Genomic DNA, 26,952 nt, shown 5'->3' with positions numbered 1-26,952 from the left:
TTGTACTTAAATTTGCATTTGTATGGTTGCGTCTGCCCATCAGATTCCATTAAGTCTCGTCAGGAATGCATTTTTCTGTTGGAAAAAATGCTGCGACTGAACCTGCGGTTATAATAAGGAAACAGAAAATTGCCTGGTTGGTGTTGTAGAAACATTCCACTTTGGCTAGTGTCTTGAATTATCTGTCTAAGAAGCTCAGCAAGTAGCACATTCACCTTTGGAGCATAAGGCTGTGGGTTTTCTTCCCATATCAGGTAGATGGGTTAATTTTCCCATTCTAACAATGTAGTACACCATAAGGGGGTGCTGTAGTCCTGAGTGTGCTGTCTTTTGGATGAGATATTAAACTGAGGTCTCATTTGCTTGAGTTGGTGGCAGCTTAGGTAGATGTAAACGACCTCATGACACTTATCAAAAGAATAGGGGCTTTATTTATATATATGCATTCACAAATACTATACAAAGTCTTATACCAAATCATTATATAAGAGAAAGAAAAAAAGCTCTCAAAATATGTACATCAAAAAATAAAATACTACCAGAAGATGTCCAGTTTATTCTTAGATACTTTATTCCATACCCATTTTTTTATTTTAGACATGACAAGTGAGGCATTAGTTATTTGATCAAAAGTAATTCTTTACATCTCACTCATCAAACTATCAAAAGTATGAGTTTTAATAATTTATCCAATTTATTTACCTGCATGGAATCCTTCTTACTATGATAACCATCAACTGCTATATTCATATCAACTTTAGAAAAAAAATTTCACTAAATGCCTTAGTTTATGCATCCCATATCACATGTATTTTATTATATTGTAAAGCAAAATGTCCCCGATTTTCCTCAGTTTGACTAATAGTATGCAACCTATCTTTAGTTTGCCTTTATTTCATGACTCCTTTTCCATTTTTCAAGCATTACTCTCATTATTAAGTCACCCGCGGTAGTGGTGCTGCGGTAGCGTTGTCGCCTCACAGCAAGATGTTGTCCCGTTCGATTCTCAGCTAGATCGTCTTCTGTGTGGAGGCATGCGTGAATGGGCGTACCAGCGTTGAAGGTTGTGCGTCAGGGTTGGTAACTCGGCACGTAAAAATCCACTACCAAACATTAGCGGACCGGAGTTCCACTGTGGTGACCCCTAACTGGGATAAGCCGAAAGACGCAACAACAACTCTCATTATTAAAGGAGTACAACAGGTTTCTCTAATGTATTCCTGAACTTCACGGCCCTTTTCCTCCCTATTCACATTGTCCTCTGTAAAGCAACAACAATAAAGCATTTACAATTTTTATAATTCCCCTTACTTCTGTAACAGAAGCCTACCTTCTCATACTGTGATGGCTTCACTTACAAAATGATTCTCTCACGTTTGAATAAAGCTTGCTGGAGTCGCCCAATTACTGACATCATCGAGGCCAGGCAGTGCAGGTACTTTTTTTTTTAATCATTTCCCTCCCCCAAAGTGACATCACCACAGCTGTCATCTGATTCTAACTAAAATAATAAGACCCACCCATTCTGTGATGTCATGGCTCCCTTGTCCTTCCCCCAGCCTGAGTGCTGTTCATTTTATTCAGTAGTAATGTAGTAACACCGATGTTTGGAAACACAGAAATTTGGTATGCATACTTGTACATTCTGCACGGCAAATGATGCTTCGGTGGTGTATCGCTTGCATACTTCTCTGTTGTATTTGCACCAGATACTGCTAGTGTGCAGTGCGCGAATAGAAAGATTAAAACATTACCCTGGTATCAGAGATGGCAGTGCAACATATTCATAGTGGCTTAACATGAGAGTAACTCTAAGCAAGCACCATGTGAAACCTGAACAAGCACCTAGAATTATTCAGTGCAGCTTCTACACCTTTAGTCTGAAAATGAATTCACATACTCACATGAACAGGAGTAGCTGCATATTGATGGCTAAAGGTGTATGGGCATGTCGGGTGGTTACTACACTGCAAAACTGGTATGTAATGGTTGAGATATTTGGAAGGCATGAACAAACACACCAGTATATTAAAGCCATAGCACCAACTGAACTGGAGGCTGGCAAATAGATTTAGTAAGGGATTTTGTCCATGCACAGATATTTCAATAGTGATTCTTTGCAGTGGCATCCATTATCTGATTCAAGGTAAGTTAACCTTGATGTCCTTCATTTAAAAAAAAAAAATCAATAAAAAATTTACTTTGTTATAAATGACTTCTGTACACAAGAAAAAGGAAGGGGAAAATATAGCAATGTGGTTTGTATGTACAAAGACAAATCCATGGACACCGCAAAAGGTTTTTTTTTGCAAACCAACCAGTGGAGTAAAAACATATGAAGGCAAACATTGCATACCAACACACTTTGCACATGTAAATCTCAATTTTTAACAAGGTGGAAGCATGAAGTGATACCTTAACATCCTTTTCTGTTTTTCAAGCATTACTCTCATTATTAAGTCACCCGCGGTAGTGGTGCTGCGGTAGCATTGTCACCTCACAGCAAGACGTTGTCCCGTTCGATTCTCAGCTAGATCGTCTTCTGTGTAGAGGCATGAGTGAATGGGCGTACCTTCATTGAAGGTTGTGTGTCAGGGTTGGTAACTCGGCACATAAAAATCCACTACCAAACATTAGCGGACCAGAGTTCTGCTGTGGCGACCCCTAATTGGGATAAGCCGAAAGACTCCACAACAACTCTCATTATTAAGTCATATATCACAATATCATCTTTGAATCATTCTTGTCTGCCCTTAACAGCTTTATAATGTGTTCCTCTTTGTTATCTCATACTTAAACATAATAAAACTGGTGAATAATATATTTATACAATGTCTTTTTATATTTAAAATTGTCATTTCCATTTAAATGCCATCTTCATATTATATCATAATACTCTAATTCTTCATCTTTTAATAAATGTTTTTCTTAGTACTAGATTCCCACATATATGTGCATCATTGCCATAAAATATTAACAGCACACTCTTTTACTTCTCTTATTTTTGTGAAAGACAATAAACATGTAAAGGCATGATTAATTATTTTCTTTAAAATACTAGATGACTCCTCATTTAATAGAGCTTGGTCTTGCCCTCAAAATGAAAAATAATTTTTAATAGTTATTTTTCCATGCATTTGAGAAATATTAAATCCCCCAATAACCATTTTCCTAATACATACCAACGTATTAATTATGTATTTTTTATATAATGACAAATCAAATATCTTCCAAATGTTTTAATATGTCTGATTTCTTGTAATATACATTTCCATTGTTCTTCAATAATATGCATGCCTTCAAATTCTATACCTAACAAACTAAATTCTTGAAATATATTCCAGCAGGATGAACACTGTCATGTCTCTATATTGTTTAGAGTTGGTTTTAATTATTTTTAAACAAATTCTGCTTAAGCAATCACAAATTTCAAAACATGTTGTAATCCTCCCTTTTCCATTTCCAATAATTATCATATCTCCATATGACATATAAACAAGAATTTTGACTGTATTATACAAAATTAATTCCCCTTCCTCAACATGTAACCTAGCAGATTCAATGACTACATTCATAACAAAGAAAACAAGGTGCCACTTAGAGAACCTCCTTGTTGGACCCCTTTATACATTTTTATTTCTTTACTAAACCATCCATTTATCAAGATTTTAATCTAGGAATTATCATAAACTAACTTTATACATTGTATCATTACATCATATAGCCAATATTTTAATGTATTCATCATTATCTTATGATTATTGAATCAAAACTCTTTTTAACATCACATGCTGCTAGTTTACCTTCAGAACCAAATTTTTTTATATTATGTATGACCTCCTTAAATAAAACTAATACGCCTTTAACATTTCTACTTGTAATCTGAAAAACGGTATCATTTAGAATATTTGTAATAACTTTTCTCATTCTTTTTTGCAATATCATCATGAACAGTTTGTAATCAGAATGATTAAGTGTTTATGGTTTCCAATTTTGTATTTCAGCAATGTCACCTTTCTTATAAATAAATCTCATTATTTCTTCACATAATTGTTTATGATTTATATTATACATAATTGATACAAATCACCACTCTCTTTTTAGCATCCAAATCATTATAAAACTCACAGCCTAACCCATCTAGAGTGTGCAACACACTCGTCTAATACCTTGTAAAATTTAACTAAATTCTTGCAAAATTATATTTTTACAGAATTCGTCATGCAAATATTTGTCAATTATTTCCAATGAACCATCTTCTATCTTTGTCTCTGTGTATAAACCATTAACATTGATTTCCACATCTCTCATAATGTGTCATGTCAAATACAATGTTTTGTTTATTTTTAAGACACAACATTTTCCTGACTTCATATTGTATTCTTTTCCCAAGAAAAGTAGAAATCTCTTCACTCCTTCTTTGCATCAACTACTTCTGCTTATATAGCATCAAATGTATTTTTTTCATATCCTCAGAGGATATTTTTCTTTATTTCATGGTACATTCCCTGTTATTTATGCCTATTAAAGCATCATGATCTTTTATTAAGCAAATATATTTCAAATGTTCTATTTGCTAAAAAAATATCAGCAAGTATATATATATATATATATATATATATATATATATATATATATATATATTCCTTGTTATACTTATTTTAAATGCAACCCACCATCGATTAATATCAGTATAAAAGATACTCAATGACAAGTGATCCCACCACAAATAGCTTCTTTCATAAACAATTCTTGTTTTATAACCTCACCTATAAGTTTGCATTTCCTATTCCTTCTTTTATATATCTTGGAGTATTTGAGATTTGGATTTCTATGACACAATGATTTGAGAAATATACTTAGAATGTATTTCATCTAACTCCTTCTATGCCATCAGAATATATTACATATGCAACTTCTAGTTTAACCTCCTCTTTTATAAGTATATTCTCTTTTCTCATCAATACTAACAGTTTTGTATTTTATAATGTTATACATATTTGTATGTATTTATTTTTTAACAACTTTTTAAAATTAATTTCACCAATAACTAGAATGTTTGAATTTATAGGTTCATAGGTTCATACTAGGCTATCTGCCATAGGTCATTTATAAGCCTAGCCAGAGTGTGTGTGGCTTACACCATCCCCTGGAATGATAATACTGTGCCCATTTAGGGTTTAGTTTACTGTGCCTTTGTCTAGAAGTGACACAGAGATGACCCCCGGGGTAAACCTACGATCTCCCATCCACTCATCAAGATTTCTCTTGAAGAGAGTCAGTGAGGGGCTCTGCCTAACATGGACTGGGATTCTGTTCCAGAGTGTAGGGAGCCTCTGGGCTATGAATCTGTCCCTCCAGCATGTCCTATTTATTTCTGTGTTGAGATTCAAGTCTCTCGCTCTCATGGCTCTGGTAGATTTGGATTTTTTTAGGTGGAGCATGTCCATTAATTCCAGATTGGACATGGCCTTGTACGTCAGGCATAGGTCACCTCTGAGTAGGCGGTATGCGACTGAATAGAGCTGGAGTTTCTTCAATCTGGCAGCATATGACATATGTTTGAGACCCTTGATCCTCTTGGTGAGGTACTTCTGGGGTCTTTGTAACTGCTGCAGGTGCGGGGTAAGGTACATTCCAAATGGGGCATTGTACTCAATCATGGGTCTGATAAGGGAAGAGTATAGGGGCACAATGACCTCTCTTGATCTAGATGTGAATCCGTTCATGATAAGGTGGGCAATATAGAAGGTCTTTCTAACCACCTTGGCAATGTGGGTGTCAAATGAGAGGTCACTGTCAACTTGGGTCCCTAGGTCCCTGATTACTTCTTCCGTAATTAATGGATTACCACCTATGTGGTAATTTGTGGGTACTTTGTTTTCAACAAAGGGTATAACTATACATTTTTTGGCGTTCAGTTTAAGGCCATGGCTCTGGCACCAGTTATCCATTTCTGTGAGGCCTTTCTGAAGGATGCTAGTGTCCGCTGGAGTATCGATTATGGTGCCCCGCTTGCAGTCATCTGCGAACTTTGTCAGCCACAATCCTCCTATGTTTGCTTGTACCTCTGAGAAATAAATGCCGAACAAGAGGGGTCCCAGAACCGAGCCCTGTGGGACACCACTTGTGACTGGCTTAGAGTCTGACATGGCTCCAGCAATTCTGACCTTGTGGGTTCTGTCCTTTAGCCAGTTTTCAACCCATCTTATGACATATGGGTTTACATTTAAGCTGGTGAGCTTATCTATGATGCCCGAGTGGGGTATTGTGTCGAAGGCTTTTGCAAGGTCAAGGTAGGCTGTGTGAACTGCCTTTCCCTCATCAATGGCCTTAGTGACTGTTTTAAAAAAGTCGACTAGGTTCAAAAGGCAGGATCTGCCCTTAACCAAGCCAAATTGGGTAGGATCAAGTGTCTGTAGGTCACCAATGTCTTTGTTTATGAGTTCCATAATGATCCTCCCCATAGCTTTGCAGACCAGGCTCATCAAGCTTATGGGGCGGTAATTTTCAGGGTCTGTAGAAGCACCTCCTTTATGGAGTGGAACCACTGTTGCTGTATGCCATTCTTTGGGTACGTATCCTGTAGTAAGGCTAAGATTAAACAGCAGCCTTATGTGCGAGTTTAGTTCCTCTTGGAGTTCATGTAGCACGCAACCTGGGACACCGTCCGGCCGCATTGATGATGTGTTTTTAGCTTTGGAGAGGGCGGCTCTCACCTGGACATCTGTGATGTCAGGGAGGCTACATTCAGCTGGGATAGATATTTTTCCTTTTGGGGGGGAGGGGGGGGGAAATTTGCACTGAACCTGTCTGCCAGTATGTTGGCAATATCTGTGGGTTCAGTGTATTTTTTGTCATTTTGAACTAACTCTGAGCATATCTGAGAATTTCCACCCAGGTTTCTAACATAACAAAAGAAGGCCTTGTGATTATCTTTATTGTCTTTTGCGATTTTTCTCTCAAAGTTAGTCTTGGATTATTTTATGAGTGATCGTAGTTTTTTGCTAGTACTGATCAGAGATGCCTTCCCTTTTTGGGATTTTGCTCTGTCCTGTAGTAGCTTCCTCCTCCTCCTGTTGTAAAGTTTGTTTATGGCTGGGGTCCACCAGCCAGGATGCCTGCCTTTGGGGGAGAGGGTCTTGGTTTTATTTGGGATTGCATGATCCATGCATTCTTGAAGGTGTCCGTAGAAGGCGTTTATAAAGGATTCAGCGGTGTGGGCTGTGGTTTCCACTGGCCCAGGGGCCTTGAAGGATACCACTTCAGTCTTAAGAAGTGTGAAGTCAGCTTTTGAGAAGTTCCTTACTGTGGTCTTTTGTGCTGGGGGTGGGGGCGGGATGTGGATTTCCAGTGAGATTAGTTTATGGTCTGATCTTACCAGTGAGGGGTATACGTCTGGTGTGGAGCATTGTGTCCCCATGTTTGTGATGATCAGATCTAGTATATTATCTCCTCTTGTGGGAGTGGTGACTAGTTGTTCCATTGCATTTGAGTTTATGAATTCTAGGAACCTTTGGGCTAGGGTGTTGGGGCTTGAGTAATGCTCCCAGTCTATGTTTGGGTAGTTGAAGTCTCCCAATATGATGGTATTTGGAGAGACATTCATACTCTCCAGTGTCCTCAGGAAGGCTGAGTGGGGTTCCTGAGTTTGAGAGGGTGGTCTGTAGCATGCTACAAACTGTAGGGCAGTTTTGCCTATGGTTAGTTGCACATGGATGGTCTCTGATGCTTCGTGCGTTGCCACTATCCTCGAGGTGTGGGTGTCTTTGATGAATATGGACACTCCCCCTCCCTTTGTGGTTCGGTCCAAGTTTTGGGGCCGAAAAGCATGATATGAGTTATAACCTGGTAGTGCTGGGGTGCTCTCAGGAGCCTTGAACCAGGTTTCAGTCACTGCACAGACATCGATGCTCTCCGTACTGAGAAGGGCTTCGAGAGCCTGCATCTTGAGGTTTGGACTTCTGGCATTGAGCAGCATTACCCTTAGTTTTTTTCCACTTGTGTTTTCTAGGGAGGTGGGTTTGTTTTTGAGCCTTGCCTAAAAAAGGCACTATGGGGGTGGCAAGAGCCTTTGCCAATATCCGGAAGCCTAGGTGTGACAGGTGCAAGCTGTCCCTTGCAAAGCAGCGTGGCTTGTCATTACATTTTTTCAGTTTCTATTAACAATAATTCTTTTTTTACTGTGTGTAGATGTATATAATACCACTATTCTCCATATCTTATTTATTTTTCATAAGTCACATATTAAACATCATCCAGGTTATACAACAATAAAATTAATGATATGCTAATTATGTTGTTTAATTACTATTGTAATTCTAGCACACAAAGCATCTCCAAAGATCCACCATATGGTACTCCCTGTACAACTTCAGACTTTTTTGTGGTTCATGAAATAGTCTGGCTTCTAATAAACATATGATACCACAATGTTGTTTTTTATATCATGGAAGAATAATAAATGAATATAGCATATTAAGTAAACTATTAACATTCAAACAAATAACATTTATACTGATCACTTCCACTATGAGTTGATGACGTGAATTTGCAAAAGATCAGAATCCAAGAACTGCATCCCTACAAAAATGGCTGTTTTTTTTTCAGGGAGGGTGATCCCCCTACACCCAATAAACTTATATATACCAACTCCGGTTACCATTCAGAACATCAAATGCCCAGAACGTCATCTCCCAGAACATTTAGATGATAATGTCGCATCTTCAGGGCAGCAAACCCCAAGAACATCGAGTCCACCTCCGGGAAAGTAATCACTTAGCCACCACTGCCAACCTTTGCCTTTTTCTCCACTGTAATGCGATCTTGGAGTTGAAATATTTAAGTAGGGGGTGTGGGGGGTAAGCCCCCCACTATGCTGGGTTTCATGTGTTTGCGTTGTTGCTTTAGGCAGTGGTGGATAAGTGGTTACTTTCCCGGAGGTGGGACTTGAAATTCCGGTTGTTCACTGTCCTGAAGTTGTGATGTTGTTGTCTTGATGTTCCGGGAGATGACGTTCTGGGCATTCGATGTTTTGGATGGTTGCACCAATTTGAAGAAGGGGGAAAATTAATCCCATCCCCACAAAAGGGTTCTGATCTTCTGCAGATTAAACTTCAGGCAAATGGCACTCAAGAATTCAGTCTTCATCCTCCTATAATTTACCTAAACTAATCTTTTCCTTTCCTTTTTATTTATTTTTTTAATAATTTTATTTTTTTCTCACTCAGTTAACAATAGTTCTTTTTTCATCGTTGTTTTTGTTGTCTCCCAATACCTTTGCTTCCTCATTAGATAAACAATCTTATTGCTTATTTATTTCTATATCAAAATCATTCCCCCAGATTCAGCAAACTCCCTGCAAGAATAAGACTATTCCTGCACAGAGTGGTTTGTGTCCATTTAGAACAGCAGCTCGCCTTGAATATTCATGAAGCCATGCTGTTGTACTTCCTATATGGACATGAAATGTGAACGAGTGCAAGGGACGTGTCCAAGTAGTGCTTGGACACTAAACATGCCCCCTGCAGTCAGAAAGTGCTGTATGACACTTTCTAAGCTGAACTGGCATAATATTAAAGCTTTTCTCTAATATTATGCCAGTATTTCACTGTCTACGGACACTGAAATGAAAAATGATCATTTCAGTGTCCGCAGACACTGAAACAAAAATCAGCAATAAGTAAGCAATGCAGGGGGTGTGTGACAGGTTCTGTGACACACCCCCTGCATTGCTAAAGTGCCGTATGACACTTCTGCAACCTACTGAAGCAAGAGATGTGTGCAAATGCACACATAATGGGGATAAATCCCCCAAAAGTGAAAAAACACAAATATAGCCCCACAAACATAGAAAGTTGATAGAGAACAAGTCATGCATTAGGATGACTTACGTAAGGGGAGAAGTCTGAAAGCAAATGTATGCCAATATTCCCTTATAGCAGTGCATGCTAACAAAGACACAAATGATGGGGGGATGGGGGAATAAATACTACATTAGGGATACGCCTGAAAAATTGCCCTCACACACTTAGAAAATTGATAGATAACAGGATATGTATTAGCAGGAGTCCCTGAAGGATATAAGCCTGAAAGCCAAATGAATGCCAGCATTTCATGATTGCAGTCCCAATTAGTTGTCAGAACACCACAATACACACCCATATAACATAATAATATAATAATAATATATGCCTTTTTTTACTAGCCTAAGGAATGTTTAAGTGTAGCTAAGTGAGTGTGCATGTTATGGCCCTCTGCTTAGCATAGCTTTAACATCCCATTGGAACTAAATGCAAATATACAAGCAAAATTTCCAAGTTGTGACAGTATAGTGCTAAGAGTTGTGGCTTTACATACAGGTATTCACAGTTCAAGTACCAAAGCAGTCAATTTATTTTCCTATGTGAAAGTAGTGTTAAAATTATTTTAGTAAACTTAAATTATGTAGCAACTTTTTTTGTCAACCAGGGTAGTGTAGCAGTTCCAAAAGTGAGATGTCAGTGTAGAAAAGATGTGAAATCTGCATATAAACACAAGTGCCCCATACAGTATAGTCACACAAGAATATAATTTAATGAAAGCACATAGGGGATGTCATGGAAGGTAAATGTAAAATTATAATGTGTAGATAACTATTATTTTATAATATAAAATTATAAGCATAATATGCTTAAACATGCCATAATCACTCTGTATCCATCAGACTTTTTCTGCTCAGGAACAAAATAGGCAACTCTATCAAGTCTCGAACCAGGGCTGCTGTCCTCTACAATCACAGCAAAAGCCCACTACACCATCTGAGCTGTACAAATCTGCAATGCTTTAACAAGCATAACATGTATTTTGGTCATTTAACATTAATGAAAAAAAAAAACAGCAGCTCCCAAGTCTCAAACCCATAAAGCTGGGTACTATACCCAGAGGAATGTACCACTACACCATCTAAGCTGCAGGAATTAAGGTTGCTTTTTCAAACATATCATGCAATAGAGGCATGCAATATTAGGGAGATAGCTTTGTGGAATCATTCATGCATTGTATATATATATATATATATATATATATATATATATAGATATATATAGATATATATATATATATAGATATACATATATGTATTTTATATATATATATATATATATATATATATATATATATATATATATATATATATATATATATATATGCTTACTATCATAATCTAGAAATTAAAAAAAAGTGTACTTATTAGCGAAGTGTTTCGCTGAAAATACATATTACCGAACATCCCTAATGTCGCAAAATAGCTGTTATTGCCAAAAATGTCGATCACAACATTTTCAACACTTAACAGCAATCCCACCCTTCCCATAACTCCCTAACTAGCTAACCTAACATCCCATTTATGCAGGGGGGCAAGCCCCCCCTGCACCCCCCACACCCCCCAACTTAATATTCCAACTCCAAGATTGCACTACAGTGAGGAAAGGGATGTATTTCCCTAATCGCACTATACCACAATCCCTTTACATGAGCGAATGTTATATTTGCAAATGCACAGTCCATTCGCAAAAATGACATTCGCTCATGTAACCTGCACACATATGAAGTATTCAAACATTTGTTGTTCGAATACTTCATAGCCATGCAATTGCACAGCGACATTTCAATGGTAAACCATATATATATATATATATATATATATATATATATATATATATATATATATATGTGTGTGTGTGTGTGTGTGTGTGTGTGTGTGTGTGTGTGATGAAACATATATATGAAAAAGTAGATTCATACTATAGATATACATATATAAAAATATAAAGGAAGAAAAAAATATATATGTATATAACATGCAGTGTAGTTATACCTCAGATCCATCCCTCACAACCTGTTAGTGCAAGAAACCTGTACAAATGCTGTAAAGGGGCGAGGTGGGCCACATAAAGGGACATATTTCCAATATTGCTGTTACAAATTAAGACATTTGCTACAGCAACTGGGTGTGCTTCAGCAGACAATTACTGAAGGATATAATGATGGAAGCTGAAATGTTATGTCATCATTTACTGACATAAATCCTTGGATTATCACCGTGATTTACCAATCAAATACAAATAAATTGTGTAACTGAACATACGTATGGGCCAAACATCTGGACATTCTGTGAAAATCCTGGCGCTGGAAAGATATGCTCAGAACCCCTTAGTGCAATGATTCCAGATCAAGCCTGACAAAGTGGGGTCAAAGGCCTGAAAATAGGGACATATCAAAAATACATGAGTAGATAAGTGAGAAGTAGTAACACTGTATGTCCTAACATATATCAACTGAAATATAACAATTCCAGGACTAAATTGCTTCTCATTAGTTAGTGACCTCAATCTCCGCATCATCCTACTGATGTGTCAGGAATACACAACAGTTATGGGGACCAGACCAAATATATTGGTCAGACAACTGGACATCCTATGAATATGTGGACATAACACAACATTAGAGAAAGTACATTGAGCTACTGAGCAATGTCTAAACTGCAATCAGACTGACATAACACTACTCAAGTCCAGCTCTGGGGCTGTACACATGCATTAGCAAATATAACAGGCACTACAGCGATGTAACATTAATGAAAAACAGACACTGGTGTGAAAGTGCATACCCCCAAACAATTGCACCACAGTCACAGCGACATACCAGTAAGCAAACTGAACACTACAGTATGATGACTGTGTGAGCAACAGAATCCCGTCTGCCAATCATAAATTACCCTTACATATACTGTCCCAAGTGACAGTGCAGTGAGAATCTTGAGATGTTATGGGACATGTCACAGTCTGCATGTGCAAACATATACAGGCAATAGGGAACCAGAAACTGGAGCAGCATGCACAGTCAGATAGAAAGGGCCCATGACACTCACATGTACCCCCTCCCTACACAGCACAAACAACATGTACACATTACACTGCTACATAATACTGACATTCTTTTAACAATGGGCAGACATACACAGACCTCTCAAATGTACAGTTTCCCATATAATGTATATGCACGGGACTCATAAATATGGCCGCTTCCTTGTTACATGTCTCAGGGTCTATGACATCACTGGGATGGTAGCAGGAATGAATGCAATAAATAATGATACTACATACCTCTGAACCTCTGAACCTCTTAGTGCATGACATCTGGACAAAGCATGGCATAAGTGGAGGACAGAGGCCCAAACACAGGGGTATATTGGACATATTGCTTTTATAAATGCAGACAGTTGCTGATGTTACCGGCTTTGTTGTAACATATTTTTCTGAGATATATGAACTCAGTAACACCAATGGATGTTAGCATTTACTGACTGCATTCCCCCAAAAATCCTACTAATTACCCAAGGGCAACAACTGCCTGGGAAACAGACCAAACATATAAGCCATGCATCTGGACAGTGTCTAGGCCTCTGGACAGTCTAGAGGTATGACTGCAGTGATGTAACAGAATGTAAATCCCCTGACAGCTGCCAAACATGTCACCCAGCACCTTACGATGCACAGTAAAACCAACATGACACTCCCCTACATCATCTCTGGGAAATTATCCATGTATATTCAAATATAGCATGCACTACAGGGATGGAACTGTAGTGAAAAGCAGAGAGTGGTGCAGAAATGTCCACCTAAAAACATTTTCACCACAGTCATAGCAACATTCTAGTACCCAATATGAATTCTACAATAGAACAACTGTCTGAACAAACATATCCTGATTTCCAGTCACACACTACACCAGTATATACTGGCCCAAATCACAGTGTATTGGGAATCCTGAGGTGTTAGTGGATATTTCACAGTCAGCCTCTACAAGCATACAGACCTGATAGACCACCAGCAGCTGTAGCAGGATGCAGTGTCAGATAGGTAAAGGATGTACGACACTCACATCTGATACTCTCCCTACCCAGTCCAACAAACATCTACACACAACACTGCTACACAATCTTGGCAGTCTGCTCACAATAGCCAGACATACATAACTGTCATATGTACAGATTTCCACAGAATTACCAGGGTGTGGAACCATAACACTGTCCAATGCTGCATACCATGGCCAGGAGCCTGCCAGGCCATTGGAATAATAACTGGAGTGCAGTTGGTAATTAATAATATACCATACCTCTGCACCTTGTAGTGCAGGACATGTGGACAACACATGACATACTTGTGGGGCATATCACACATAATGGTGTTACAAACTGAAACAGTAGCTGGTGTTACACATGTTGTTGTAACATAATATCCCTGAAGGATATGATGTCTGGAATACCAATGGATGTCAACAGTTACTGACAACAATCCTCACATTATCCTACCAACCCCCAAAAACAGACATTGTTTGAGGAACAGACCAAGCTTAACAGGCAAAGATCTGACCAGTTTGTGGACAACATGCCAGTTGAGAGGTATGTCAGAGGCATATCACTGTCAGATGTCAAGTCACCCAGTAAATTCATGTCCAGATGAACCCTGTCAATCTAGCAACCATCCATGTGTATAACAGCACTAATGGCATACAATCTGTACCCAATTCTGGAACATTGTCCCCCATGTTGTTGGGCTTTATCCACATGTCCTGTTCTGTGGGGTATTTCCACCTATTGTCTGTGAAGCTGTAGCCCCCACACCTCCATAATGTCCCCTGCATAGGCAAGGAAAATGGGTAAGGCCAACATGAAGGGCATCCCATATGTTGGAACTAGCATCAGTGTCCAGGCCCACACCACAATACTATATGGGCACCTACATAGCTTTATGGCCTCAGCAATACCCAACAGGACATCAACCCCCTCAAGATAGGCTGAATGCTTGTGGTGGACAATATCAATACACAACTACCATCATAGATGGGCCAAGAAGGAGCAGCTGCATCATCAAAAGCCATGTCACCTTGTTCTGCACAAGCAAGTAAGATCACAAGTGATTTACCCTAAGGCTGTCTTTGAGTGCAAACTGGACATCCACCAAGGCCAATCACTAGGCCTTCCAGATGTGTGTCTGCATTTCCAGAGGCAACACACATATCTGCTCTGTAGTGGTGGTCAATAACACCACATACACATATGCCATGGATATAGGCAACCAGCTGCAGACAGGTGAAGTGTAAACATCACCCCCCTTCCACCCATAGGTACACATGTGCATGTACAGCACCTGCCCCCTTCCCCTCATGATCAGGAAGCAGGTCTGTAATGCCCTCTCAAAGGTAACACATAGAAGTCTCCATAGGTCTGATACCATTCCTGGCTGCATCCAGCATGAACACAGGGTTCTCAGACCCATGCTGCAGTGTAGTGAACCACAGCCTGAGCACCAGTGTCATCCCATCTGCACAGAGGACAGACAGAAAGTTGATAGAAAACAGGTTATGCATTAGCATTAATGTTCAGAAGGATACAAGTCTGAAACTGAAATGTATACCATTATGTCATGACAGCAGTCCTCAATGACATGGCCAAAAACATCAATACTCTATTTAATATAGTAATATAATATTAATATCCACTAGGTGATAAATAAAAATATACAGCTCAAATCCCCAAACCAAGATAGTGCAGGGGTCAGAGTCTCAGATTTGCATGCAGGCATACACAGTTTGAGAAATACAACAGGCAATCCGAATTTACATGGGAAAGCAGTGTTAAAAGTGCTATGTTGATATTAAAATATGTGGTAAGTTATTTTTGTCACGCAGGGTAGTGTAACTGGTGTAAAATGGAAGTATGAGTACATATAACATGTGAAAACACCCATGTATACACGTGTCCAATACAGAATAGTTACACCCCTTGCTACTGTAATGAAAGCACATACAGTCATGTCATGTAATGGAAATCATATACACTTACTAAATGAAGTTATTACTGTGGTATATTAAGAGAATGAACTGTGAGCAATGGTTAGCAATGCTCAGCTATGCTTAGCAGATTTCACAACACAGTTATGTTGTCCTCACCCCTCCCTTTGGAGTTTGAGTGTCCAAATTCACCTCCAAATTCTGTACAAACTACACTAAGCTGCTAAGCATGTCACCAAGCATTGTCCAAACTACAGTCAGACTGACACAACACTAATCCAAATTGGATGAGGATGCATAAGACATGTATTGAAAAATGTATCAGGCACTACAGGGATGTCACAGCACTGAAAAACAGACACCAGTGTGAAAGTGCATACCCACAACCAATTCAACCACAGTCACAGTGACATACCAGTAAGCCAAAGGAACAGTACAGTGTGAACAAAAACATCTCAACATGTTTGCCATTCATACATTACCCCCACATATACTGGTCCAATTCACAGTGTACTATGATGCATGACCATGGTATGGGACATGTCACAGTCTGCCCCTACAAACATATACAGTTGATAGACCACTAGAAACAGGAAGAGCAAGCACAGGTAGATAGAAAAGGAGCCATAACACATGCATCCACTCCCCTCCCTACACAGGCCAAATAACATTGACACAATGCATTGCCACACAATCCTGAAAGTCTGTCAACAATTGCCAGAAATAGTCCCACAGAATGTCCAGGCTTTCCCCTCATATATAAGGCCTCTTCCACATAACATGTCTGACAGTCTGATACATCATTGGGATAATGTCAGGAAAGTAGGCACTAAATAATCATATACCATACATATCAACCTCTTACTGCATGACATCTAGACAAAGCATGACATAATTGTGGGACAGATGCCCCAAAACAGGGGCATATTTGAAATATCACTGTTATAAACTGAGAATGTTGCTGTTGTAATAGGGTTAGTTGCAACATATTTTTTCTGAGGGATATGAGGTTAGAAACACAAATGGATGTTAGCAGTTATTGACTGCAATCCCCAGAGTATGCTACTGATTTTCCAAAGACAAAAAATGGCTGAGGAACACAACAAACATAGGAGTCCAAACTTTGGCCATTCTTTGGATAGCCCTACAGGTGAGAGTTATGTCAAACACATAACACTGTCATTGTTTAAATCACACAGAAACTCTATGTCCACACATATCCTGTTAGACTAGCATTAATCCAAATGTAACAGCAGTACTTACATTCTGTCCCTATGTCTGGAACATTCTCCTTCATTTTTTAGGCCTGTCTCCACAGTTTTGGTTGTAAGAGGTATTTGCAAATACCCTCTGTGATGCCGTTGTTCACACACCTCCGTGAAGTTCTCCTCACTGGCAAGGAAAAGGGCCAATGCTCACATGACATACTCAGTGATAGGAGTGTGTTGCCATGTCATTGGCTATATGAATAACAACACAGCTGTCCTGCATGCAATTAGCAAGTGAGGGACACCAATTGGTGTACAGGGCATCAGCTGCTCATGAGCATTACCTACAAAAGGCAAGCTGCTGCATATGCAAAACAGATGTACACCCTACATCCTTGAGAGAGAGAGAGAGAGAGAGGCAGTGAAAAGAAAAATGAAAACCGAGCAGGACATAACCACCTACACTTGAATAAAACAAACAGGTATGTCAAACAAGTAAGCATGTAATGGACTGCAGTAGGGGGTATGTAAGAATGGGAAAAAGGAACTGTAACATATATGTCTCAACAATACTTGCTGTAGTGATATATTACTCATCAGAACCTATGGCCATAGAATCTGGGTCTGTCTGCAGTGACATAGATCATAGGTCAGGCCCTGAGTCACCCCAGGAAAGGATGGCTCACATATGACTACTACTGCAGTGTGTGTTGAACAATACTGACTGTGACAATGCTGGGCCAGCTACTGGGATGTCATACATATCCATATCTTACTTGCGAATACAACTATGATATGCTTGGTTGTCTACTCATCACCTCCCTGCTTAACCTAGCTTCCACTACTCTTTCCCATGACTTCATGTTGTGACTGATTAATGTTATCCCTCTGTAGGGATGGATGTTAGCAGTTATTGACAGCAATCCCCAGAGTATGCTATTGATTTTCCAAAGACAAAAAATGTTTGAGGAACACACCAAACATAGGAGTCCAAATTCTGGCCATTCTTTGGATAGCCCTACAGGTGAGAGTTATGTCAAACACATAACACTGTCAGTGTTTAAATCACACAGAAACTCCATGTCCACACAAACCCTGTTAGACTAGCATTAATCCAAATGTAACAGCAATACTCACATTCTGTCCCTATGTCTGGAACATTCTCCTTCATTTTATAGGCCTGTCTCCACAGTTTTGGTTGTAAGACGTATTTCCAAATACCCTCTACACGTCAATCGTATTCTTAAAACTGTACACAAACACTTTCTCTCCACTCCACATGCAACCTTTCACTTTCCAATATATCATTAAACAGTCTGGTGAAAAACACCACTGCCATTTCCCTTAAACACCTCCATGCTGCTACAGGTATGCCATGTGGACCAACAGGCTTTCCACTATTCATCTTCTTCATAGCTATCCTTACTTCCTCCTTGGTAAGCCATTGCACTTCCTGATTCACTAAACCTACATCATCCAACCAACTCTCTCTCTCTCTCTCTCTCTCTCTCTCATTCTCTTAATTCATCAGCCTCTCAAAGTACTCTGTCCATCTGCTCAACAGACTGTCCTCGCTTGTGAGTACATTTCCCTCATTATCCTTTATCATCCTTATCTGCTGCACATCTTTCCTAGCTCAGTCTCTCTTTGTCTAGCCAGCTGGTACAAATCCTTTCATCCTTCCTTAGTGTCCAACCTGTCATACAAGTCTTCATATTGTCTCATCCTTAGCCTTTGCCACCTCTCTTTGCCATGCACCTCATCTTATACTCTTGTCTACTTTCCTCATCTCGCTGACAATCACACTTCTTCATCCTAGCCTCTTTCTCTGTGTACTGTCCTATACTTCCTCATTCCAACACCAGGTGTCCTTGTACGCCTTCCTCCATCCACATGTTACACCAAGCACCTTTCTAGCTGTCTCCCATACTAGCTCTGCTGTACTTACCCAGATATTTGGTAAATCATCACTGCCACCCAGTGCCTGTCTTAACTCTTTCCTGAACAGCACCTCACAATCACCCTTTTCCAGTTTCCAGTATTTGATCCTTGGTGCTGCCTTCACACTCCTCTTCTTGATCATCAATGTCATCTTATAGACCAACAGTCTCTGCTGCCTAACTACACTTTCCACTGTCACCACTTTGCAGTCTCCAATCTCCTTCAAACTGGCTCTCCTACATTGTATATATATTCCACCTGTGTGCACCTCCCTCCACTCTTGCATGTCACCCTATGCTCCTCCCTCTTGTTATAGTATGTATTCACCACAGCTATGTCCATCCTTTTTGCAAAATCCACTACCATCTCACCATCTGCATTCCTTGGCTTAACACCATATATACCCATCCCTTCCTCATCCCCTCTGTTCCCTTCACCAACATGGCCATTGAAATCTGCTGCAATCACCACTCTCTCACCCTTGGGTACAGTCATCACCACATCATCCAACTGACTTCACATTTCTCTTTCTCATCCATCGCACAAGCAACTTGCGTAGCATATGCACTAACAACATTCATCATTACACCATCAATTTCCAGATTCATAAACATCACTCTATCAGACACTCATGTCATCCTCCAAAAACACCCTTGGCATACTGTTCCTTCAGGATAATCCCTACCCCCTTTCCCCTCCCATCCACACCCTGATAGCACAATTGTGACCTGCCTCTGATACACCTATCCGTAGTGCCCATCCATCTGGTCTCCTGCACACACAATATATCACCTTCCTCTGGCCATCATATCAGCTAGCTCTGTCCCTATACCAGTCATACTGCCAACATTAAAAGTTCTTACCCTTACTACCACACTCCTAGCCTTTCTTCTCTCTTCCTGCAATATGAGTGTTGGACAGCCTCCAGGGTATGTCTGTCAATGCAAAGGCTACTGTGCTATTGAATGACTCAAGTGTGTTACACAAATATTATGACAGTGTCACTAATTTTGTCCCATTGCCCCCATGTATGTGTGGAATCCTACAGATGTCCTGCTGTAATGGGTTGAGAGGGATGATTGGGCAGCAAGAGTGTGAGTACAGTGTGCCATACTGACATAGAACAAAAATGTATATCAAGTATTACCTGTGCACATGTCAGTATGAGTAGGTGTATCTGGCCACCTCATAACAACAGACATGGGATGCAAAATGTCAGTTAAATAGGCTGTACATGTTGTACACGTGTGTAATCTTAGTTACTGTGCATCCAACAGAGTGACATTTCTATAGCTACTGGTTGTTGCATTGCCCTGACACAGCCATGGGTACTACAATAAGCAAGGTTATCTCTTTGAAATTGGAGAGGTGTCCATCCGAGTTATGGCTGTGTGTTCATGCCTACTACAAACAGCTAAATGAACACCAACATAGCTGTATGGACTCAGCAATACCTTACTTGTAAAACCTGCCTCCACCAAAGTAGAGTAATCCCCTTTGCTGGACAGCAATACACAAACCAAAGACTTGGGCCCTATATTGGCTGTACAGGGTAAATTAGAAGCAGGCACCAATTTGGCATCAAATCATCCTTTGTCTGATCAAGCATATAAGGTCACAGGTGGAGTACTGTAAGGCTAACTATGAGTACAAATTGGACACATCCACCAAGGCCAATCACAAAGCCATCTTCACATATGTCTGCAATATCAGAGGCAACAAACCAACCCACTCTGTAATGGTGCCAATCAGACCACATATGCACACACAACATAGCTATAGCCAACCTGCTGCAGATAGGTTTAGGGCAAACATCACCCCCTGGATCAGCATCACTATAGGTGGATATGCACAGCACCCATACCCCTCCCCTCATCATCAGTGAGCAGGTACATATTGCCGACTGAAAGGCAACAAATGTAAGTATCCATGGGACATGATAACATCCCTGTCCATATCCTACATGAACTCATGCATGTGCTTCCAGCTTCATTACACACTGTAGTCACACCAAGCCTCAGCACCATCCACACCCCATCCACATGGAAGATGGCCAATGTCATCCCTCTTCACAGACATGAATGAGGAATAGAGGATTATGAAATTAACTAGTCCTCATTGAGGGGAATATAACACATCAGGACCAGGAGTGCAATGCAAGTAGATACAGTGCTGACAGATTACAAGGGTGTGGTGTGATTGTGAGTGGTGGCTACTGGTATTCAATGTAGATGTGCAGGTTCTTTACATACTGTTACCAAATGTATGACGTCCTGTGATGTGTTTCCCTTTTTATGTCTTCCAGGTGCAATGTTGCATCAGCAAAGTTCAACTTTCTCAGCAGCTGAGATAAATATAATCACAGAAGTCATACTACAGAACCATGCCATAATGTTTGGCCAGAGCCAACAACATCTGTGGGAGAGGACCGGCCTGTAGGACAACCTTGTCCACAGGGTAAATGATGTCAGCCTGCACAGACGTACATATGAGCAGGTCCAGCATTGTGCAAATAACCTCATACTCCATGCCCAGCAAAGGGCTGCTGCAGTGGCCAGGGACTGGACACCCACAGGTGGGGGCCCAGCCATGCAGCCCCCACTGACACCCACCAGGAGCTCATCGGCAAACTTGGGCACCCATTCTAGTACAACATCGGGGTACAGACCCTCACATGCTGGAGGTGGGTGGCACCCAGACAATGGACAAGGAGCATGCAGGTAAGGCCCCAGTGGAGATTACTAGATTAGTGTAGCAGATGCACTTGTATTTGAAGAGTATCTATGTGTATGTGTCAGGTCAGATTGCAGTTGTGGATGGGGTTTTCTAATGCACAGAAGTGCACATCTATGGTGAAGGACAGCAAATTGCATAGTATCGGGGGCTGTACTGTAAATGTGAAGACATGCTGCATCCACCCTGTACCAATGCCACATGTGAATCTGCTGACAATACTTCTCTTCCACAACTACCTAGGTCCCTCCGGTCTGCATGTGAGATGGCAGCCAGAAGCTGGTGAGTATGGAATTGTTTTTTTGTGGTTTGCCAATACCCCAAGCATGTGAAGGCCATGCAATGTACTATGCACACAACTGTCAGTCATAGCCATATTGCTTTACGTGCATGTTCATTTGTGGTGGGGTTAACTGCATTGCATTACAGTGGTCACCACAGGGGCCTATCTGAAGAGAATGTAACATTCCTGTAGCATACCTCACAACCTGTCAGTGCAAGACTTCTGGACAGAGACCAACAAATGGGGGGACAAATGGCCTAAGCTAGGGACATGTGTGAAAAATTACTCTCGTACAGTAGATATAAACAGTGTACACACCCCTGTTAAGATGCCAGGTGTTTGTGATATAGATACAAACTGAGACCACAATATGTCTGTCCACACCTTTTCCAACATGTAATGTGATCTATGACATGAACAATTCACTTGTAAAACCAATCAATCTGTTGGGGACCAAATATGGAGTATACAAACCTTACAATAAACTGGATGCATATGTGTGCACACCCTTCAAATAATATTATATTGCAGCAGCTTGTGATTTACTGACAGCATTTAGTCTGCTTGGGTACACACCTGCTATCAAGTAAAGGCACTCTTAGTAACACCAAATAACAGTCTGCTGTCCAAGTAGGATATTCATGACATTTGCTCAGTCAGCCATGGCTTGCAGACAGCTTACAAAGCAGCAAAGGGATCTCCTATATGAACGGTATCAGTCAAGAGAAGGGTACAACAACATTACCACAGCATTGCATACACCATGGAACATAGTGGAGACAGTTGTCAAAAGGTGGACTGAATATGGGACAACAGTGCTGTTGAAAATAACCTGACGTCCCTCCAAAAATGATGACAAGACATGTCAAAACCTGGTCAGGGAGGCTGCCAGGAGACACACAGCAACACTGAGGGAGTTGTAGGAATTTCTTACAAGTACTGGTGTTGTGTACTACATGTGAGAACACTCTCCTGTATTCTGCATACATCTAGCCTATGGGATAGGGTCAGAAGATGGAAGCATTTCCCCACACCAAAAAAACATCCAAGGGTGGATACAGTTTGCAATACAGCACATCAAGTCTCACAAAGGCATGTGTAAAAATGTGTTATGGTGTAATGAGACTATGGATCAATCTCACAGCCACAATATCAAAAGGTATGTGTGGTGCACAAGCAACACCTTTCTTAACCTAAAGACCAACATTCTCATGGTGAATAATGCTGGTGGCAGTGACCTGCTGTGGGGATGCTGTTTCAAAGGCAGAACTAGGTCTGTAGTCACAGTGGTAGGAATTCTGAACAGTTCCAAATAACACCCACATCTGGACCAAATCCATCAGGTGTCTGCAAGAATGCCGAGGATGGGGAGGGGTGTCAGCCTTCAACATGACAAAGACCCAAAGCATACATCCAAAGCTACCTAAGAATGGCTCCACCTGAACACACTCATGGTTATGGATTGGCCCAGCCAGACCCTAAACCTACACCAGATAGAAAAACCCCAGTGTGACTTGACAAGGGCTGTGCACATGAGCTGCCTTTGCAATCTGACAGAGTTGGGTGACCTTTGCATGGAAGAGTGGGCAAATAATGCCAAGTCAAGAAGTGCCATGCTGATAGACACCTTCACAAGAAGAGTGAATGCTGTAAGTCACTTACAAGTTGCTTCAACAAAGTATAGTTTTAAGGGTGTGCATACTTATGCAACTAGCATAATGTACATATTGCAGTCATTATATTTTACATATAACACATTTGTTTGTTTATCGATTGGATTGCACAGGTCATATGTCACATGAAAGGTGGGTAACATATTTGAATGTATTATTGTGGTCTCATCTTAAATATTACAAGAACATGGTATGTTAACAGGGTTGTGCACACTTATCATATCCACTGTAAGCTTAGAAGGATGGTGGAGTAACAGGAATTGTGTGACCATACATTTACTGCTGGTTTGGAGGTCTGAAACTCAAATGTATGTCATTAATCAGTGATGTCACTCTCAGATTATTCCAGTTATGTATCATAGAAATACAGGGGTTATGAGAAACAGAGCAAACATATGAGCCAGCCATCTACACATCATGCGAGGATCTGTACAGTTGTGAGGTATGTTCTGTAGTACTTGCCACTGCGCTATACAGGTGAACAGCAATGATATGTACATGGGTGCAGTCTGTGCTGGGGAAGGGCCATCACCTACTAACACTGATCACATATCCCAGAGCTTTAAATTGTTATATATTTGTTATAGTTATCTGTTTACATGTACAGGAATATTATGTGTTTTTTCGTTCTCTTGGTCTATTAAAGTTTGCAGTGTCTGAGGAGCTGAGCCGGTTTATCATTTACAAGTTTTTGGTGTCACATTGTGTCGGCTTTACATTGTTAGTTACATGTAGTAAAACTGGCTGCAATGCATGATGTTGAGGGCCGTGTGTCATGCATGTCACCATTTGGGTAATGTGTGGTCTGTGTAACAGATTTGTGTCACCTCACCTGTGTGTGTGTGTGTGTGTGTGTGTGTGTGTGTGTGTGTGTGTGTGTGTGTGTGTGTGTGCGTGTGTACGTGTGTCTACCAGCCAACTTCAAAGTGCAGGTATTAATGTACGGTTTTGAGGTCCCTCCCACTTGGAAACTGATGTCATTATCTCTGCAGACTCTGACAATGATGATGGGAATAGTCAGGTACAAGTGAGGTTTTCAGGGGTCGAATCTGTGCCAGTGGTTGGCATCCAACTCTTGTCCACACCATCTCTGCACACAGTGACAATGCCCACACATACCCCATCACCAGTGGCCACAGATGATGGACAGCTGGCAGGTGGTGGCATTGAACAAGCTAGTGTGGTGACTATGGCAGGTTTGACTGTAGACACTGACCAAAATCAGAGTACAGGTGAGGTCCCACACAAGCAGATGGACAGGGGTGCTCACAGGAAACCACTGTTCATCAAGCTGCTGTCGCAAGTGCCACAGCAGGAGTCATCAGACTAATGCTTTGGCTGTCATGGATGCACAGGTACATAATGAACTCCACATCAGACAAATACTCAGGGTGGTGGATGCAAATCTTCCTGATTTACGTGGTGACATACATGACCTTGCTGAGGCCACACATCAAAATACTGAGGTCATAAATAGACGGTGGGGAGATACCTTGGCAATCCTTGACTGTGGCATGTCTGTGCTAGAGTGTGTGCTGGGAGATGGGCATTGGCCACGTGGACATAGGTCATCACCAACAACAGCTGAGAGTCTATGGGGCCCTGCACCTTCACACTCCCGTAGTGGCAGTGACACCAGCACTTCTGAAAGGGGTTTGCTGTCCACATCACACTGGAGCAGGCCATGGGCACATGGTCCTGTCCAGTCCTGTCAGGGGCATGGATCCAGAAGACAGCAGTCACCATCAGGAAGCAATACTGCATCTGATCATGGCCTGGTGGTGTCAATGATACCCCTGACAGAACCAGTTCCCATGTCCATGGCCAGAGTCGGTGAACTGGATACCCTGCCATGTATGGTCCACAGCTGTCCAACACACCCCTGTGTAGGACAGCCACATGGTGTGACTGTGTGCATGCATACACATCTGTACCACAGGCAGGTCACCTCCAGACACACACAGCACCTCTGCACAGCCCATCTATTGGATACCTCTCCAAACACACACACATGATGTCAATTGTATGGCCTAGCGTAGGCATCTGGCAAAACCACACCACACCCTGTGCATATGATGATACCTGTGCCACATCCCTGTCATTCATATCATTGAGGCAGGGACATACTAATATTAGTCAGGAGCACAGTTTGAATATAGTACAGTGTAGCTATGTAATACTATGTAAGGTGCTGTCTGCTTGCATTTGTTATGCGTACACATACAGATGTATGTACCTTATTAGCCAGGATGCATTATTGATGTTAGCACCAATGACTGAATGTAGTCTGACATGCTGTATTCTGTTTGTGTTCCAGGTGTCTGTGTGTCTGCAGTCTGTGCCCCTGCAAACATTCCAAACAGGGAGTATGGCAGAGTAGGAATACACAGACAATGTCATAGGCAAGGTACAGCTTTATATGTACATGTACCAGGTGTGTATGCATGCAACAGTGTGTGAGGGACACTGTTGTCAGACAGTGTGACCTTGCATACATACCCCTTGTCACAGACAGGTAGCCTTCAGACATGTCAGCTCAGTGTTGTGTAGTAACACAGGCTTATACATGCAGAACAGGTTACTACAGTACTGTCAGAAAGTCCCCTTACAAGTGTAGCCATTACATTAACTGCAACAGATTCACCTATCAACACCTGTTGGCCCTGCCATTTCTTTCCCATACACTCAACCCTGATGCAGTCGATATGGGCATGCATGATACTGTGTATGACAGGTTTGTGGTATGCATTCCTGAGTTTGCCAGGTGGAACAAGGAGAAAAAATGGTATATCCTTTGCATATATACAGTAAGGATTGAAACAGGGAATGTGCATACAGTAAAATAAACACAGCTGGCAATAGACAGATTAGTAAACCTACATTTCCACCTTGATGTACTCTACTACTACATACACATGATATGCCCCACTTAGAGTATATGCACGGGACATAACACACTACCTCTTACAACATGTAATGTTCTGAATGCCTTCTTGGATGGTGAGATAACCCAAAAGAAAAAGGATGTGGAGTCATGTATTGGTCCTACAAGCCTGGACAAGTGATTGTGTAGCAGACTTATCAGCATGATGCTTCAGTCAGGTATGATGCCTGATGTTGGCATGTGTGTCCCTATACTCACTGTGGCTCATTTGGCAACAATATCACATACATGGGCATTGTTAAGGGACATAGATCACATAAAGGTTGCCAACATCTGGATATTCCATAGATATCTGTACAGAGGTCTGGTATGTCCTGCATAATGGTTTAACATTCT

This window comes from Protopterus annectens, chromosome 9.part0 (assembly GCF_019279795.1).
Source record: "Protopterus annectens isolate FY-2018-M chromosome 9.part0, PAN1.0, whole genome shotgun sequence".
NCBI classification, from domain to species: Eukaryota; Metazoa; Chordata; order Ceratodontiformes; family Protopteridae; genus Protopterus; species Protopterus annectens.
The sequence above is the reverse complement of the archived record's forward strand: the minus strand, read 5'-3'. Positions refer to the sequence as shown.